A 12,500-nucleotide genomic window follows, 5' to 3' on the forward strand; every position below is an offset into this window, starting at 1 on the left:
TTAAGAGCAGTTTAATGTAAATATTAACCTTTAAACAGGCTCTCCATGTGGTTAATCGGTTAACTGCCTGGGCGATTGGAGCCTCAGCTAGCTAGGTGTTCACCGAACGCCATTTGAGCAACAATTCACCGACGCACGGTGAGCCTGTGTGCAGGCTATGTAAATATCGCCTACGGTCATACAACATAGAAAAAAACCTCATTTCTCAAACTTTTTCACAATAAAGGTCTTCGGTGAGTAATTACAAGAATATAACGTTCAGTTCACTACGGTAAATATTTTTCCTCAAAAGCGACTTTTCTGCTCTGAGTGCTCATTGAGCAGATAAACTACCCGAAACGTACTGCTTTTTTCGGCTCATCGTCTGAGAAAGACAATACCTAGCCTTAAGGAAATTCCTCAGAAAAAAAAGGTGTCGAACGATTTTCTTGAAACTTTCCCTGAATGTTTCCTACTAATCCCTGTTTTGAGAACTATAATACTGGGGGCAGCGTGGTCGAGTGGTTAGGACGTTGGGTTTGCATGCGGCTGCTCCGGGTTCAAATCCCGTTCTAACCTCTGGCTTGGTTTTGTTTCCGGTTGTCCCGGATTCAACTCTACCACGCTTTGTAAATAGCCAACTGGTTGCCTCCCGCCTGTTGGGGTTCTTAATAATGTTTCTGTTAACTTTGAATTGTTTCTTTCACATTGTTAAAAGTGGGGTGCCTGTAAACTAGCTTGATAGCTAAGTGCACTTCCACTATAAACAAGGCATTTACATTTACATTTAAAGAATTGTCACCGTGCTTGCTTAAATCGGGAATCTTTTAGCTACATTTGTCTGTACAAGTACTTGGAAACCAAGAGTTAAAAGTCCTAAAAACACCCTCTGAAGCGAAGTAAAATCAATCGACATCTTTAATCTACGCGATTTGACACAAGTACACAAGAGGCAAAAAGTCAAAAAACGCGCGAAAAGGATATCATTGGCACTGCAACATTTAATTTGATTGTTTTTTTTTTTTTTGGACCAATCACATTATTGCTAAAATTACAATCCGTCACTAGCAACGAGCGGTTTACCGGAGTTTATGAAACGTTCGAATTGCGTTATTGGGGAGCTTAAGCGCGCGCGTTTTTTAGACGCGGACGGCAACCGGAAGTAAGTTATTTTCTCTTTTATCTTGTCTTCACACAACCACATTTATATTGCTAAGTATCTTTTCTCCATTAGAAATGATTAGTATAAAAATCTGGGTAACGCCACTGTCCTGGCACGCGAAATGTTCTCTTCCGGTTGCCGTCCGCGTCTCAAACACGCGCGTGCTTAAGCTCCCTATTATCGATGTTTAAAGATCTCAAACAACACAAAGTATTTGAAATTTTATTGTTGTGAAAGTCCATTCTCACTAGAAATGACAAACTTTGGCGAAGAATCGGGAGATTTCAGAATCTTGAGACCGGTAGATACGATGCAAAACCTGGAGTCTCCCAGATTACCCGGGAGAGTTGACAGCCCTGTAATTTATATTCGAGGAAATCTTCCAGACCAAGGCCTCATGTAAACAATATGTGAGGTGTTATCAACTGAGCAGGCAAATTGGTATTTAGCGAAACCAAGAAGTCGACTTACGTGAACGCACAGCGAGAAAGCGGAAAAATATCTGCACACACGCAGTGAAATAGGAAGGGGTATTTTTTTGCCTCTAATAGCTAATACATTGTTTGTTTCAAGAAATCCTTTGGCTGCAAAAGGTTTTTGTGAGATTGTTCGGCCTTTGTGGATTCATTGTGTTGTGAAATATTCGAGCATGGGCACTTACCGGTCTTTCAATAGCCGTTTTCACACTAGCGACAAAAATCTTGTCTGAGACGGGAAATTCTTAGGACGGGTTCCTCGTCAGATGCAACGAATTTTAGACGAAAAAACTCGTCTCCATTTACTCCGGCAATTTAAATTCACATTTGGATGAGTAATTAGACGGTCTGTCGCTCAAAATATCGTGAAACTGGACCGAGTAGGGATGTTATGAAAAATAACGGCTTTTCAGTATTTATGTCAAAATTTGTTTTTGAAAAATGGTTATGTACAACACTGAAACCAAATGGCAATTTCTGTGGTAACTTTATCTGATTGGATATGGGTTTAAAAAACTCATTGAAGGAATCGAACGCCTTGAAAGCATCTTTGTTTACTAAAGTCGCATCTCTGTTGTCTGGCTATTTATATTTATTTGGTACTCAAGTCTGCACAGTCTTAAGGTTAAAAAAGTAATTAGAAATTCTGACAGTCAAGCATTATTTGAAAGAAAGCTCGTTGCCTACTTTGTGATTTATTATTCAAGGAAAAGTTTCTTCAGAAAAGGGGTGGATACTGAACTCCGGTGAGAAGTTTATTTAGTTGCGTATAGTTTTTGACACAGATTGTGTTTCTTGTTTGCACGCACGCAATGAACTAGGAAGGGTTTTTTTGCCTCTAATAGCAAATACGTTGTTTCTTTCAAGAAAACCTTTGGCTGTAAAAGGTTTTTGTGAGATTTTTCGGCATTTGTGGATTCATCGTGTTGTGAATTATTCGAGCTTAACTAACTTGCATGAGTGGGTTAAAATTTGATAAGCGAGCATGCAGGTTTCACAAAGATGACTAATTTTTAGCCTTGTTCTTTCTGGCAAATAATTAAAAGGTAGCCATAGTTTTTAACGTCAGAAAAAGATTTGTTCAGTCATTCTAGTAAATGTAAAATGAAGTTAATTTGGGAAGCCAACAATATTTCGTTAAGCTTATCTATTACGCATTTATGTGAATTTTTGCGTTCTTGACAAAATTTAATTCATGCAACAACTAACTGTATTCACAAACAAGAAGCCATTTAAGAAACTAGTTTACCTAAATGGTAGAAATGCTGCCGAGGGGGAGGGAGATGTTGAAATTTAACGATAGCTGGTACCTCCAACTGGACCTCCTACTGGACCCCACGTGGGACACAGTGACGTCATCAAATTCTATAATCAAAATCGCAAAGTCTTCTGAATTTGTACTTAAAGGACGTTGAAGATGACCCAAAAGTAAATATTTTTTTCCATTTTTCAGTTCCGTGACGTCTTTCGTTTTGAAAATACAGCATTTTAAATTTCCGAATTGTCACCTGGCGTGACACCACGACACAAAGCTATTTGGTTGAAAAAAATGTCTATCCCTATGAATCTGAGTAGTTTGAGTCCTTCAAGTACATCAGGAGGTGTGCTCATACGCGTGTTTTATCTAATCAGCGAGAAGTAAGCGCTTTCATGGCAAAGTGACTCCAGATGTTTTCGTTGATTAACGGCCACCATATTGGTGAAACAAGAAAACTCTAAAAGTTGCGTTAAACGCTTCGACATATAACTAAGAAACGATGTACCGCACAGACCTGAGAATTAGAGAGGTTGTTAAAAGATTTGTTTCCTACAAGATTCCAAGTCCTTGGCCTTTTTCATTTAACTATTTCGAATGTATTTTCTTGTTGCGTGACAGTGTAAACGATACCAAAAGCGAAATGAAAAACAATGTATCATACCACGAATCTTAATTCCTCCATCCGCGCATAACCACAATTCCTTGTGCCTTTGACCACAATCCCTTGAGTTTCGAAGAAAAGTGTGTTCTTTTCCCCTCTAGAGAGCTGCCTCGTTCTTTCAGTTCAGGCTCACTTACTGCGGCAGCAATAAATAGTGTTTCGTTTCCGGACTGATAATTTGTGTGTGTTTTGTGTGTGTTTGGGAATGATTACGAAAAATGAATTTTGAGGAGAACAAACACGTACCATAGGCGACCTAGTCTACACTCACGGAGCGTCTAGTTTGTCCTCAAAGCAGAAAAATTCACCCAAAAAAGTCAAGTTGGATTCACACTGCAAATTTGCTACTAATACGGCGGACCCATATATGCTAAATCTCCTTGACAACAAAATACTAAGGTCCACAATGCGTACATATATTCATATATCATAACCTGTGATCTGACGCTTTTCTTCATATTTCCACTTGGAAGAAAAGGGCCTGACATATTTACGTCACAAGATATATGCCGCCCATCTGTCAACAGCGATATCATTTAAGCCAATTTTTTTACCGGAAATTAACGCGGCTGGATGTCGTTAGTGAAAATCACGAATCACCCGCTCAAGAAATCAATAAAACGAAAGTTAAATGAAAAGAAATCAGTACAACTTTAGAATTCACGTAAAAACAAGCACACATCAAAGTGTAGAAATAATGATATAATCATAATTATAATAATAATAATGATAAGAAGAAGAATCGTTTATTCCACTTTCTTGCAGAACGTGTCCTGAATTGACAAGTGGTAGTTACAATGACAACAATGCTATTATGTTACTTAATTACTGGGTTGCCAACCCAGTCGGAATCTGTCTTTAATTTCGTCGATTTTTTTTATTTTTCGTTTTCTTTTTTTTTTTTCTTTTTTTCCGTGTCGGTAAAAGTCCTGCCTGTCACTCCCCTGCTAAGTGGTGTCTTTGTGCATAGAGCATTCTACGCGTATTTTCTTAGGATCGAGAGGGTAGTGGGAAATGCGTAGATTTCTCTGGTGGACACAGTACAACGATTAACTTAACCGGCAATGGCGTCGAAAGTCATGTAACGCGAATGGCGTTTTAGTGGATCTTTGAACTAAATGTACCCTTATGAAGCTCAATAATGGCAAGCGAATTGGATACTGAACAAGACAGGTGGTCGAATGTTAGAAGCGACGAGTAATGGACTTCGAGAACAATCTGTCGCCCGTCGAGCCGTAATCAAAGTGAGCTGTCTTCCTAAAATTTTGCCAAGTGTGGTGTTTTGTACAACACTCAAACCAAATGAACAGTTCTCTGTTAACTCAGTATGGGTCAACAAAGACAGAGAAGGAATCCATATAGTGGATCTGTTATCTCAGTTGTCTCGCTATTTGTCAGATTTGTATTTACCTGTTCTCAACTCTGCACAGTCTTCCGGTATAGCAGTTGGAAATTTCACTAATAAGTCATTGACGTGAATGGCGTTTTCGTAGATCTTTAAACAAAATATACCCTCATGGAGCTCAAGAATGGATCGTCAATTGGATGAGCAAGACAGCGCTGAAAAATAAATATCTGGATTTTAAGAGACGAGTAATGGTCTTCGACAACAATTTCATTTTTCGTCTTTGGATATCAAGTGAGCTTTGTTTCAAATATTTGACTAACTTGGTATTATATAAAACACGGAAATCAAATAGCAATTTTTTTATGGATTAAACCATTGTTACTAACTATGATTTAACAAATTAACATTGAAGGAATCGAACGCCTACAAGAATGCATCACAGTGTTTACTCAAGACGCATCTTAGTTGTCTGACAATTTACATTTACCGGTATTTTGTACTCAACTCAACTTTTACAAAGGTGTAAAATATTTGGAAATGTGACAGTGAAGAATTATTTGAATGAAAGTTGTTGTCGCTTTTGTGCTTCATTATTTACGGTCAGCGTTCCGAGTGGAAAAGGGTTTTAATGTGAACTGTCAAAAATTTATTTAATTGCATCTCTTGTTTGCACGCACGCAATTTAAATAGAAAGGTATTTTTGCCTCTAATAGTAAATATGTTGTTTGTTTCGATTAATTTTTCGCTGGAAAAGGATTTTGCCGAGATATTTCCAACCTTTGTGAACTTTAATATCATGTTGGGTAATTTTCGAGCTTAACAAATTTGCATACGTGTGTTGAAATGTGATACAGGAGCATTTTTGTGGTATAGTGTAACGAAAATAAACAGGTCTGTTGGAAGCTTGCTTGAGTTTCAACAAAATGACACCCAAAATCGGCAAAAAAAAAATCTGAGACTGATGAATAATAAAGTAGCTGCTATCCCCAAAACGATGGAATTACCTGGCGATAAATAACCTCGTCTTGGAGAGTAAAGTTTTGACTGTCAACCAGAAGAATTGGGCGATCGTGATCCGATGTAACTTTCGATTTTGCTCTTTTACTTGTGCAGCCAAAAGTACAATAGCAAAAATCTGCCAGAATGTTTGTCGGTGATCGTAACTTTTTATATTCGGGATTAAAAATTAATGTTGTTTTCGTGTCATAAATGTTGTTGCTGATGGCAAAATATTTTATTTTCGATCGACCGTCCAGAAAACTTCCTTCTGCTCTAACCAAAAACTTTGTACCACTATTTATTTACTTTTGCATCAATATTTGTTTCGCATAAAGCAAGCTAACAAAATCAGTTCCTTGCTTGGTCCGCATTTGTTAGCGTTAAAATAGAATTTTCGGTCCAATGCTTCTGTTTTGAGGGGTATATTGTTTTTGGTCTCCCATCCAGATACTAACCCCGCGAAATAGGGGTATACTTCAGCGAACCATTGTAGCTGTCAGATGCTCAGAGGGCACGCTTAAACTTGTGGTGAAAAGAAGTTGTGCCTTCTGATTTTCTGTAACAAGTACCACAGGCAACCCAGTGTATGCTTCACGGAAGCATCTTTTTTTTTTTTTCTTCCGTGTCGGTAAAAGTCTTGCCTGTCACTCCCCTGGTAAGTGGTATATTTGTGCATAGAGCCTTCTGCGCGTATTTTCTTAGGATCGAGAGGGTAGTGGAACTGCGTAGATTTCTCTGGTGGACACAGTAGAATCATTAACTTAGCCTGCAATGGCGTCGAAAGTCATGTAACGCGAATGGCGTTTTACTGGAGCCTTAAACAAAATATACCCTTATGGAGCTCAATAATGGCAAGTCAGTTGGATAAACTACGCAGGCGGTGAAAACCAACACCTGGAATCTCAAAAGCGACGAGTAATGGACTTCGACAACAATCTGTCGCCGGTCGAGCAGAAATCAAAGTGAGCTGCATTTCTAAAATAATATTTACCAAGTGTGCTGTTATGTAGAATACTGAAACCAAATGGAAAATTCTCTGGTAACTTATGGGTTCAACAAAGACAGAGAACGAATCGAACACCTTAAGTGGATCTGTGATCAACTCTGCACAGTCTTCAGGTAAAAAAAAAATTGGAAATGTGACAGCCAAGAATTATTTGGAAGAAAGCTTGGCGTCTATTTTGTGCTTCATTATTCAAGGAAAAGGTTCTCATGGAAATGGTTTGATCCTGAAATTTTAGTTTGTTGTAATATTGCGCATATTTGACACGATTGAGTTTTTTCTTTTCACGCACGCAATAATAGCAAATATGTTGTTTGTTTCAAAAAATTGTTCGCTGGAAAAGGTGGCCTTTATGAATTCATCATGTTTTATGATATGTGTGCTGGATAGTTTTTATGGCAATAGTAAAGCATTGTCTTGTTATTGAAGGAAAGGGTTTGAACCTGAAGTACATGGTAATTTGACACGATTGAGTTTCTTGTCTTCACGCACGCAATGAAATAGAAAGAGGTTTTCGCCTCTAAGAGCAAATATGTTGTTTGTTTCAAAAAATTGTTCGCTGGAAAAGGTGGCCTTTATGAATTCATCATGTTTTATAATATGCGAGCTTAACTGAATAGTTTTTATGGCAATAGTAAAGCATTTTTGTGTCAAAATGAGGTTAGCGTTTTTGTGTTGTGCTAACTTAATTAAATAAAATATACATTCTGCCTCGTGAGTTTGTTATTCTCGTTAACCAGCAATGGAAAGTCATTGCAACGCGAGTGGCGTTTTAGTGCATCCGTATGTTGTTTGTTTCAATAAAATGTTTCGCTGGAAAAGGATTCTGTGATATTTTCTACCTTTGTGAATTATAATATCATGTTGTGTATTGAATTTTCGAGTTTAAGGTTGAAATGTGATATGGGAGAAGTTTTTTAGTATTGCTCTGTAAGCAGGAAGGGTTCACAGGCCTGTTGGAAGCGTGCTTGAGTTTCAACAAAATGAGCCCCAAAAGCAGTGAAAAATTGTGACGCAGATGAATAATAAAGTAGCTGCTATTTCCAAAATGATGGAATTACCTGGTGATAAATAACGTCGTACGCGTCTTGGAGAGTAAGTTTTGACTTTGCATAAACAAGAGTTGGGCGATTGTGATCTTTGTTTTGACTTCGCTCATTTCATTGTCAAACTTTATAACACTTGACAGAAAAAGAAACTTACAAAAACCCGGCATCTTGCCATCATTTGACACAGATACTTCACTGTTTGGCGAGTAAACATGCCGCGGTAACTTAATTACGGCGCTCGCTGAATTCCGGCCATGTCACTTCCGATTTTGCGATTTATTTGAACATAGCAAAAATCTCCCAAAATGTTTGTCGCTGATCGTAACTTTTTATATTCTATATTCACGGTTCAAAATTAATGTTGTTTTCATGTCGTAAATATTTTATTCTCGATCGACCGTCCCGGAAACTTCCTTCTGCTCTTTCTAAATATTTTATATCAATAGTTATTACTGGGTTGCCAAACCCAGTCGGAATCTCGGTTTCATTTCGTGGGTTTTTTTCTTATTTTTTTCCGTGTCGGGAAAAGTCTTGCCTGTCACTCCCCTGCTAAGTGGTGTCTTTGTGCATAGAGTCTTCTGTGCGTATTTTGTTAGGTTTGAGGGGCTTGGGGTAATGCGTAGCTTGCTCTGCACAGTTAACCTGTAATGGCGTCGAAAGTCATTGTAACGCGAATGGCGTTTTAGTACATCTTTAAAGAAAATATACCCAGATGGAGCTCAAGAATGGAACGTCAAGACAGGTGGTGAAACATAAAGATCTGGAATCTTAAAAGCGACGAGTAATGGACTTCGACAGCGTGAATCTTTCGCCCGTCGAGCCGAAATCAAAATGAGCTGTACTTCTAATATTTCGCCAAGGTGGTGTTACGTACAACACTGAAACCAAATGGAAATTTCTCTGGTAACTTACCGGTTCAACAAAGGCAGAGAAGGAATCAAACACCACAAGTAGATCTGTGATCTCTGTTGTGTGTCTCACAGTGTTTACTGAAGTCGCATCTATTTAAAGTTTGCCTGTTTGTCTGGCAAGTAACATTCATTTTCTACTCAACTCTGAAAAGGTTGGAAATGTGACATTATTAGAATGAGAGCTTGTTGTCTCTTTTGTGCTTTATTACTTACGGTCAAGGTTCTTTCGAAAAGGGTTTGATGTGAACTGTCAGAAATTTATTTAATTGCATATGCTTTGTGATTGTGTGTTTCGCTTGCACGCACGCAACTGAAATAGGAAGGGTTTCTTGCCTCTTATAGCAAATATGTTGCTTGTTTCAATAAATGTTTCGCTGGAAAATATTTCTGTGAAATTTATAGCTTTTGTAAATTTATCATGTGTAATTTTCGAGCTTAGCAAATTTGCATACATGTGTTGAAATGTGATACGGGGAGAATTTTTGTGGTAACGCATAAGTCACGAAAATAAACAGGTGTGTTGGAAGCGTGCTTGAGTTTCAACAAAATGACCCCCAAAACCGGCAAAAGATTGTGACGCTGATGAATAATAAAGTTGCTGCTATTACCAAAACGATGGAATTACCTGGTGATAAATATCCTTGTCTTGGAGAGTAAATTTTTGATTTTCCAGAAACAATGGTCAACCTCTGAGAGTTTAGTCTCCCTCGCAGCCGTTTTTAGTCTCGTCACGCAACGCTCCTCCCTACAAACGGCTGCTCACATTCGAACAACATTCCTTCCCCTTTGTAGTCTTTGCGCCAATGAGATCACTGACATTGTTTCTTATGTGACCAATCAGAGCACAGGAGATTGTAATCAACATCGTTTTTCCCGCGCGTTTTGATCGTAGTTTCTTGATGGAGGAAACGCCGAAGAAGGTTGTGCAAAGTGATCGTTGCTTTATTTGTTCCACTTCAGTTCAGAAAAAAGAAAACAATTATATTTTTGGAAAAAGTTCTTTTGATTTTCCGGCGATTATTAGTTCCTGTCTGGATGTGAATGCAAGCTGCTATTCAGCTACCAGCGAGTTGTCAGTTTGTAAAGCGTGCTACCGTCGACTGATCAAGTTCAAAAAGGCCTCTGATCATCTTGAAGAGCTCAAAGATGAATTGAAGGGAATCTTCAAAGATCGCAAACTTCTCAGAACGAAGCGCTTATTGAACGTTGAGAGCGACGGTGGAGAAACCCAAGCTTCGTGCTGTGGGAAATCCTCGAAGTGTTTGCAATTCGATCCGATCAAGATCACTTGTACTTCTAATGCTACAGCCAATTCTAGTATTTCTACCGTGATCAGCCAACAGGTACGTTATTATACTCCGGCAATATTTCCTATTGGTTCTATTGGTGTGTCTCCTATTAGAAGTCATCCATACGGACTTGTGCTACAAGCTTTTCCTAGTCAAGTGACAGTAAGACCCCCGTGCGAAATTCCTCAACCGATACTTACTTCTACTTCAATCGCCTCAAAAGCCGCTGCTTCCAATCATCTTACTAACACTAGTGAAACTTCAAAGACTGTTTTGACCGTCCAGTATCCTAGTAAAACTATAAACAAAACCCTCTGTGGAAGCTATCAGACCATTGGAAAGGCTTTAGCACATGGCGTACCTTCACAGATCGCAAATGCCGTAATGAAAAATCCAATGCTTAGAAAACACGTCATTAAAAATGTATTGAAAACTTTGTCCAAAGAGGTAGCGGCGTTGTGCTCAAAGAAGAATCCTTCAATTTTAAGAAAATCTGGCAAAGAAGATCTGGCCAAATTCGACTTGCAACTCCTCTGCAACGAGTGGAAAGAGAGAGCTCCACTGTTCTACTCGTTCTTGATGACTTCCACAGTAAACAAAAGGACCAAATAGTGTTCTTGGTTTTCAAGCATTGCCATAGCAGGATCAGTACTTTTAAAGCAAAGGAGTGAGAAAATGGATGTAACTGCTTCGGTGCTTGGCGTACTTTTCAAGTCAAAGTCAGTCGAGGTAAGTTATAGTAGTTCTTTTCTTGCATAATGCCTGATGGAATATGTTTCCGGGTCCATACCGGAAGTGCTAAATTAAGTGAGATGTAGGGGGAGGGGAGATGAGTCCATCAGTTAAATGCAAAGAATGAATTTATGTAATCACTAAAAGTGGTCATATATCCCAGTCATATTTACTGAAAAATGTATCATAGTGCAGTGTAACATAAATCTAAAATAACAATACAAAGCACCTGCAGTTACAATAGAGAGGGCATTTGTATGACAATTTTATTGTGTACAATTTACTTACAGAATTCTTGCCAAGTTTTCTTTCTTAACATTCAAATTATTATTCCTTCATGAAAATTAAAGTGAGAGAGAAAACCAAAAAGAAACAAGAATGCCATGTTCAGATTCAACTCACCAGTTCTCTGTTTTGTTTTTTATTTTTAATAAAAGTTAACAAGCCAGCTTGTGGTTGTACAAGTGACATGCTATCAAATATTCATCTCAAAAAATCTCTTTTCTAATTACTTGTTTAGGGCAAGATAAATAGACCTTTTTCACTTGTACATTTTGTTTTCCCAATACAGATCATGTGATAGTATGCAGGAGATTTGATCCTTTATCTTGCTCATTAAAAAGAGTACATGCAAGCATGAATCTGTCTGCATGACAACTTGGACATTCACTTGGATCGAAAGAACATGACTATGGATTCACAGAACAAAGACTTCCACTGGGTAAATCATCAGATGGTTGAGAACAGAGTTTCTGGGGCCATGCTGGAGTCTTCAGCACCAAAAGCAAATCTGCTTGATGTTTGTAATTTGAAGTTTTTGCCATCAATGGAGGATCAAAGATGTCAGAGGCTTAACTACATTATCCTGTGTTCCAGAATACTGGTTGATTACTTTGATGTTTTAGCACCTTTGGCTGAGGCCTGCATCCGACATATTCCACATAAATATTCAAATGAATTATCCCAGAAAACCAAAAAGGTTTGTTTCAGATCAGTCATATTAGAATCATCACAGAAGTACATGTATTTCATTCAGCCATATGATCCAATTTCAGGGTACGATTTATGTATGGTACCTTACCAAAATGCTTAAATTAAAAAATGTGTATGGCTGGATAAACTTGTGTTTCTTAAAATATAAATTTAAATAATAAAGTCAGACATAAATGACCTGATCACAATTATTTATTTATTAACACAAAGTGAATCTTAACTGGCAGTTATAGGGCAGCCAAGACAGTGTTGGTTTTATTAATAAACCCCTAAAGTCCACACAGCCCTACCCAACTCGCCAATGCATTAATTGTAAATGCTCTGTAATCTATATCCTAAAACTCATCATTTCACCCACTTGTTGTTCAAGCCACAGAGTGCGTATGTCATGTATTTTCTATCTGCTATCATCTAATTCTTGTTCCACTCCCCTTTGACTTGCAAGTGTCAGCTGCTAAGTGTATATGTGTATCACTATAACAACTCAGTGTTTAAAATTGTCTTTCAGGTTCCCCTTGGATTAATATTCAAGAACGAAAACGCCAATGAGGACATGATAGAAATTCTACAGCAGTTTATCTTCCTCAGACACACAATGGTGGTATAGATGGTCAGTTGTTTTCTGGAGACCAGCTTACAA

General features: G+C 38.1%; 1 protein-coding gene and 1 pseudogene across 2 annotated transcripts in view; one reads left to right on the top strand and one right to left on the bottom strand.

Moving 5' to 3' along the window:
• Positions 1-9,388, bottom strand: part of LOC138026686 (adrenocorticotropic hormone receptor-like) — a 56,718-nt gene extending 47,330 nt beyond the window's left edge. For both annotated transcript variants that reach the window (XM_068874130.1, XM_068874128.1), the window contains exons 1-2: positions 8,848-9,388; positions 4,947-5,096 (exon numbers count right to left, since the gene is read on the bottom strand). The gene's annotated coding sequence lies outside the window, so the exon portion shown is untranslated. The remainder of the gene's footprint in view (positions 1-4,946; positions 5,097-8,847) is intronic.
• A 1,422-nt stretch (positions 9,389-10,810) lies between these two features.
• Positions 10,811-12,500, top strand: part of LOC138025595 (uncharacterized) — a 3,221-nt pseudogene continuing 1,531 nt past the window's right edge.

This window comes from Montipora capricornis, chromosome 12 (assembly GCF_036669925.1).
Source record: "Montipora capricornis isolate CH-2021 chromosome 12, ASM3666992v2, whole genome shotgun sequence".
Lineage (NCBI taxonomy): Eukaryota > Metazoa > Cnidaria > Anthozoa > Scleractinia > Acroporidae > Montipora > Montipora capricornis.